Here is a 7,918-nt window from a genome sequence, read left to right on the forward strand (position 1 = left end):
CAACAGAGGGACAACAGGAAATCCATGGACACAATGAAGCAACAGAGACAGCGAGGCACTGCTGCAGTGAACAGATATTGCAGTGGCAATCAGAACTCCACCAGCAGCCAGGTGGGAAGGGGAGTTCACCGGGAACTCAGGAGGTAAACCCAGCCACAGAACTGTGGACCTGCTGGGTTGTTTAATCCAACCATGAGCAGAAGCAGAGTGGTAGAGCTCAAGCAGTTGAGTGTGGGGCAGGGTGGATTTCATGGCCAAAGCACCACCAGTGCCATATCAAGCATTTTGAGCAGTGTGTCAAATAGAGAGACAATAGTGAGCTGCACATTTGTTAAGCCACAAGAGGCTCGACACATTGCACTAGTCCCAGTGGAAAAACAACACCAACTTGGCATCTCAACAGTTCCATTCAAAATGCTCTGAATTGCCCCAGACCTAATTTCCAGCATTTCTGGAGAGAAGAGGAAAGAAAAAAAATTCTATTGCAATAGGCACCACTGACAACCCTGTGATCTACATCAAAGTCACAGCTGGTGTCTCCCTAATCCCAGGTACTGCTGAACTGAGAGAGGCGGTAAGGATAAGAAGGCAATGGTATGACCACAGCACAAAATCACAGGGGGTGGAGAGTGGAGAACAAAGAGAGAGGCTGAAGAGACCATGGCGGAAGTTTAGCATGAAAAAAAAAGAAGTTTACCATGGGAGTCTGGGACTGAAACTTACTCAGAGAGTGGCTTGAGTGACAGCAAACAAAGAACAAAAACTGAACAGGATCAGTAAACTTGAACTGTACACCTGTGGATGACACATCATAAAAACCAGCTCACACCCCCCTCAAAAAAACAGCCCCAAGGTAAAGAATCCACTCATCAGAGTTGCAACGGTCAAGGGCAAAAGAAGGTAGGCACAATGGACAAGGTTACTGATGCCTCCCCTCAAAGGAAAAAAGTCTATGTCAGTCTCAGAGCTAAATAAGAAAGACATCGCTTCTCAGCCTTTTGGCTAAGATCAAGTGTAGTATCTGTTCTTATCAGTTTAATAAGAAAGACATCGAGGAACTGCCAGATAAAGAATTCTTAAAAACCACTATAAAGCCCCTTAAAAACAGTGAGAAACACATAGACATTTAAAAAATGTTACCAAGGAAATAGCCACATTGAAACAAAATCAAGCTGAATTATTAGAAATGAAAAACACAATAGAGCAAATTAAAAATTCAGTGAAAAGTCTCAATAATAGAATAGGTGAGGCAGAAGAATTTCTGATTTAGAAGCACTTTCTGCAATAACTCCGAAACATCTAAAAGCTGGAAGAGGAACAGAGTCCAGCGAAGAAAAGCATCCTTTGGGACACAATCAAAGACCAAATGGAAGAGTATGGGAGTTACAAAATATACAAAGGAGAAGCTAGGTTAAAAAGATGTGTTTAACGAAATAATAATTGAGAACTTCCCGAAAATGGAGAAAGAATTGGAAAGCAAAATACAGGAGAGGCACAGAACTCCCAATAAGGTGGACCAAAAGCGATCCTTGAAATGACACATCATAATCAAGCTCTCTTCAGTTGAGTATAAAGAAAAGATACTTAAGTATGCACATGAGAAAACTCAATTAGCTAATAGACAAACCTCAATCAGACCTACACCTGACCTCTCAGAGGAAACTCTACAGGCCAGAAGACAATGGAGTGGCACATTTCAGATCCTAAAATGAAAAATTTGTCAGCCCAGAATAACTTACTCAGCAAAGCTTTCCTTTGTCTTTGAAAATGACAATTTCAGGATATACTTAAATATCAGGATGATGGACTGTTATTAAAGGACTACACTATTGTAATAAAATAGGAGAAATCCACTGGGGGAGACTGGGAAGGGCAAATCCCAGAGCCTCTGAAACTGTATTATAAAATAAAATAAATTACTTAGACAATTTTTTAAAAAATAGAAATAAAATATTTGCTGGATCGGGTGCAACAGGCTAGTGGATAAAGCCCTCACCTTGCATGCTCCGGGATTCCCTATGGGAACCGGTTCATGTTCCAGCTGCTCCACTTCCCTTCCAGCTCCCTGCTTGTGGCCTGGGGGTGCAATGGAGGATGGCCCAAAGACTTGGGACCTTGTACCCATGTGGGAGACCTGGAGGAGGCTCCTGGTTCCTGGCTTCGGATTGGCTCAGTTCTGACCATTATGACTGCTTTTGGAGTAAACAAACAGATGGAGGATCTTTCTGTCTCTTCTTCTTTCTGTAGATCTGACTTTGCAGTGAAAATAAATAAATCTTTTTAAAAAAAATACTTGTACAGCAATCAAAAGCTGAAAGAGATCACCTCTACTAGACATGCCCTGCAAACATGTGTTAAGATGTGCTACAGATGGAGAAAAGTAATAGTATCTACCAAAGACAAAAAATGGAAACATCCCAATAAAAGGACAAAAGAAGACAAAATCAAACAATGAGAAATCCATTGCTAAAATGACAGGACCCAATCACAACTTGTCAATATTAACCCTCAATATAAATGGCTTAACCTGATCAATCAAACATCATAGATTTGTGGACTAGATCAAAAAACAAGACCTGTCTATCTGTTACCTACAGGAGACACATTTCACCAACAAAGACATATGGAAGCTGAAAGTGAAAGGGTGGAAAAGAATATTCCAGACTAATAGAAAATAAAAATGAACTGGTGCACCCATTCTTATATCAGATGTTACAGACTTCAGAGTCAAGAACAAAAAGAGTTAAAGAAGGATACCACATAATGATGATGAAATTCATTCAGCAAGGAGAAATCACCATAATAAATGTATATGCATCAAATGATGTCACCTAGCAAAAGCAACAAATATTAATGGATTTAAAGAAAAAAATACTCCAATACAATATAATGGAAGAACCTTAACACCCCACTAACCTTAATGGACTGAATGACAAGACAGAAACCCACCAAGGAGACAAGAGAGCTCATCCAGACAATGGACTTAATTGGTATCTACAGAACCTTTCATCCTACAGATGCAGAAAACACAAAATTTTCATCATTAAATAGAACCTTGTTCAGAATTGACTATGTTATAGGACACACATCAAGCCTCAGCAGATTTTTAAAAATTGAAATCCTACCATGCATCTTCTCAGACCATCATGGAATGAAACTGAAGGCCAATAAGTCAAAATACCCCTAGAAGATACACAAATACATGGAGACTGAACAATATACTGCTAAGGGAACAATGGGTTTTAGAAAAAAACCAAAGAGGAAATAAAAAATTTCTTGAAGCAAACGAAGCCATCAACACAACATATCAAAAATTACTAGCACAATCAAAGCAATGCTAAGAGGAAAGTTCATTTCAATTAATGTTTTTTCCATGAAACTAGGAAAGTATCAAGTAAACAGGTTAACCATACATCTGAAGGAACTAGAAAAACAATAGTAAAACACTCTAAAGATTAGCAGGGAAAAGAAAATGATCAAAATAAGGGAGGAAATAAACCAAATGGAGACCAAAAGAACAATACAAAAGATCAACAAATTGAAGAGCTGGTTTTTTGAGAAATCAACAAAATAGATTCTCCACTAGCCCTACTAATCAGAATAAGGAGAGAGAAGATAAGAATTAACTGAATAAGAGGCTTAAAAGGAAATATATACACAGACAACTCAGACATACAGATAATAATCAGCAGCTATTACAAGCAACTGAAAGTCAACCAATCAGAAGACCGAGAGGAAATGGATAAAACTTTGGACACACACAAAATCTACCAAAATTGAATCATGAGGCCATTAATAATCTAAATAGTCCTACAACCAGGACAGAGATTAAATCAGTAGTTAATCCCTCCCAACAACAAAAACCCTGGACCAGATGGCTTCACTACAGAATTCTACCAAATGTTTCAAGATCTTATATCAGTCCTCCACTAGCTACTCAAAACAATAGAAAGGGAAGTAATCCTTCCAAACTTTCTTATGAAACCAGCATCACCTTAATACCAAAGCCAGACAGAGACACAACAAAGAATGAGGGCCACAATCCGATATCGTTTATGTGTACAGACACAAAAATATCCTCAACAAAATACTAGCCATCAGAATCCAACAATACATCAGGAAGATCATTCACCTAGACCAAGTGGAATTATCCCTGGCATGCACGGATGGTTTAGCATACACAAATCAATAAATATGATATACCACATCAACAAACTGAAGAATAAAAACCACATAATCATCTCAATACATGCAGAGAAGACACTTGCTAAGATCCAACACTACTTCATGCCAAAAAACACTAAACAGCAGAGGCATAAAAGGTGCATTCTTCAACACAATCAAAGCAATATACAAAAAAACCAATGCCAGCATCACACTAAATGAGGGAAAGACTGGAAGCTTTTCCACTAACATCTGGAACTACACAGGGATGTCCAATTTCACCCCTCCTATTCAGCATAGCATTGGAAGTCCTCTAATGAGGAAGAAAAAGAAATTAAAGGAATTCAAATGCCAAACTAGAAACTAAAATTATCCTTGTTCATAGACGATAAGATTCTATGCCAAGGATAGCTGAAAGACTCAATAGACTATTGTAACACACAAGAAAGTTTTTAAAAACACAAATTGCTGGCCCTATATACACAAATAAATCCATGGTTGAGAAACAACTTGTAAGAATATTCCCCTTTAAAATAGTGGAGAAAAATCTTTAATACCTTAGGATAACTCTAAGCAAAGATGTGGGAGATCTCTATGATGAAAATTATAAAACATGAAAAAATAGAAGATATGGAGAAATCTACTATGTTACTGGATTGGTAGGATGAACATACTCAAAATGTCCATATTAACAAAAGTTGTGTACAGGTTCAATGCAATCCCAATAAAAATCCCAACAACGTTTTTCTCAGAAACAGAAAAGATGCTAGAAAATTCCTCTGGAAGGACAATACACCACTCGTAGCCAAAGCTATCCTGAAGAATAAAAATAAACCTCAAGACATAATACAGGGCAGTAGTCATCAAAGCAGAGATCAATGGAATAGAAAATAGAAACCCCAGGAGGGAGCCCATACATGTACAGCCAACTGATCTTTTACAAGAAAATTGAAAATAATCCAAGAAAAAAGAAGGTTGGTCTCTTCAGCAAATGATGTTGGGACAATTGGATATCAGACTGCAGCAATAAGAAACAAGGTCTTTACCTGTCACCTTAATACAAAAATCAGCTGTCAATGGATCAAAAACCTACATCTGCACCCAGATATCATCAAACTAACAGAGAAAACGTAGGGAACACTCACCAAGATAGAGGCATTGGTAAAGACAGAAAAGTCACCAACAGCACAGGCAGCCAAAGCCAAAATAAACAAATGGGGCTACATCAAACTAAGAAGCTTTTGTTTAGCAGAGCAAATGGTCAGTGAAGTAAAGAAGCAACCAATAGAACAGGAGAAAATCTTTGCAAAGTATACAATAGTTAGGAGGGTTTACAATATTCAGGATTTACAAAGCTTCATAAACTCAATGACAGAAAAACAAACAAACAAAAACCCTGTGAAGAAATGGGAAAAGAAAATCAGCAGAAATTTTGAAAAGAACAAATTCAAATGGCAAATAAACATGAAAATTTTTTCAGGTTCCGTAGCTATCAGGGAAATACAAAACAGCAATGAGGTTCCACCTAACTCCAGTGCTATTGGCCTACATTCAGCACTCTACTAACAACATCTCCTGATGTGGATGTGAGGAGACAGGTACCCTGCTTCACTGTTGGTGTTAGTGTAGAAAGACAACTAAAATTTGAGCTACCATTTGACCCAGCTATCTGACTCCTGGGAATATTTCTAAAAGAAATGAAATCTGCATGTAAGAAAGTGTCCTATAATCTTATATTTATACCTCACAATCGACAAAACTCAAGACATGGAAACAATCCAGATGCCCATCAAAGCAGGAATGGGTAAACATCTCCTTCATGGACTACCACTCAGCCATTAAAATGAATGGAATTTGACCATTTGCAACAAAATGGTCCCAAGTAGAGACCATTGTGCTGACTGGAGTAAGCCAATCCCCAAAAGACAAATATCATATATTTTTTCTGCTATAAGGCAACCTTCATGCTAAACATAGATAGACATATCAATAAATGTGCATACATATATAATCACTTAGAGGAACCATATAGTGGAGATTAGCACATTGAGAAGTAATCATATGTTGCAGTATGTATCCCTACTCCCAAATGAAGATTCCTAATGAAACTGTTAAATATATCTTGACAGTAGGATGCTGGACTTTCTACTATTGTTTATGATACACTTAAATCTAAGAATAATGGACTTGTGACTGTTGCTGAAGTACTATACCATTGTAATAATACAAGATAAATAGTGTGGGGGAAGGTAGAAGGGGAAATCCCTAAGGCTTGGAACTCTCATGAAAAATAAACTTTTTAAAATATCTTATATTAGTGTATTTGTCAAGTAGCAAACCACACACACACCCAGATGCCCTAGTTTTGTGGTTAACCAAATTCCCTTTACTCCATCCACCCTTCCCCATCTCTAATAATCAGCATTTTATGTTCAGATTTGAGAGTTCTCTTTAAGATCCCATCTATGAGGGAAAATATGATATTTTTCTAGTTTATGTTACTTAATGCGTTCCCCAGTTCCATCGATTTTTCTGAAAACAAAAATTTTATGGCTGAATACTATCCTGTGTGTATATGTTTGTATACATATATATTCATACACACATAAACACTTTATCAGTTCATCTCATGATGGATGCCTTGGTTGGTCCCTTATCTTGACTGCTGTGAATATAGTGCATCATGGCAGAGCAGGTATCTATGTGATACAATGTTTTCGTGTCTTCTGGATTTATACTCAGTAGTGGGATTTTGGATTACATGGAACTTCTAATAAAAGTGTTCAAAGAAATATCCACACTGGTTTCAATTGTGATTGCATTCATTTGAATTTCCACAAACTGTGTGAGAGCCCCATTTCTCCACAGCCTTGTTAGTATTTTTGCCCTCTTTTGGATAGTAGTCATTCTAACAGGCATTAGGTGATCCAGCATTGTGATTTTTTTTTATTAATTACATTGCATTACGTGACACAGTTTTATAGGCACTGGGATTCCCCCAACCCCTCCCCAAACCCTCCCCACATGGTGGAGTCCTCCACCTTGTTGCATTACCACAGTTCAAGTTCACATGAGATTCTTTCATTGCAAGCATATACCAAGCATTGAGTCCAGCACCTTATTGTCCAGATAAGTTCTACGGCTTGTCGGGCAGACCATCTCTGGTCTGAAGATAGAGCTGGCAGAGTATCATCCCGATCAATTAAAAGCCCCAACATAACATCAGCAGCAATTTATAATGTTATGGAATTAATTGACATAGTATTGAGTAATCAATATGTTTAAAAAAATGCATGTTCTTTACCACATCCTGTGACTTCTTCGTTGACATTTCAGTTTTAGTTTATATACAACCAGGTTCTATACACCTTAAAATGGCTATAGATTACTATTCAGCTGTCTTGTGTCTATTTTCATTATAGTATTTAGCATTTTATAGCGTTGAAGAAAGCTATGGTTCATTTACTCCATGGAATACTACTCAGCTATGAAAAAAATGCAGTTCTTTGTGGCCAAATGGGCCCAACTGGAAACCATAATGCTAAGGGAAATGAGCCAATCCCGAAAGGTTAGATACCACATGTTTGCCTTAATTTAAGATATGATGTCAATATGAAAAATAGTACCTGTAAAATGTAGTATTATCTCAACCTCAAACAGCCTCACATGCAATAAGATATCGTGAAGCAACCAAATAACCAGCAATCAATGTGAGTCAGACTGCTTATGATCTACATCAAAGAACTGTAAAACC

General features: G+C 37.6%; 1 pseudogene; it reads left to right on the plus strand.

Moving 5' to 3' along the window:
• The first annotated feature begins 982 nt into the window (after positions 1-982).
• LOC118759963 (U2 spliceosomal RNA) lies at positions 983-1,099 on the plus strand (annotated as a pseudogene).
• Positions 1,100-7,918: the final 6,819 nt, after the last annotated feature.

The sequence above is a fragment of the Ochotona princeps genome, chromosome 14 (genome assembly GCF_030435755.1).
Source record: "Ochotona princeps isolate mOchPri1 chromosome 14, mOchPri1.hap1, whole genome shotgun sequence".
Classification (NCBI taxonomy): domain Eukaryota; kingdom Metazoa; phylum Chordata; class Mammalia; order Lagomorpha; family Ochotonidae; genus Ochotona; species Ochotona princeps.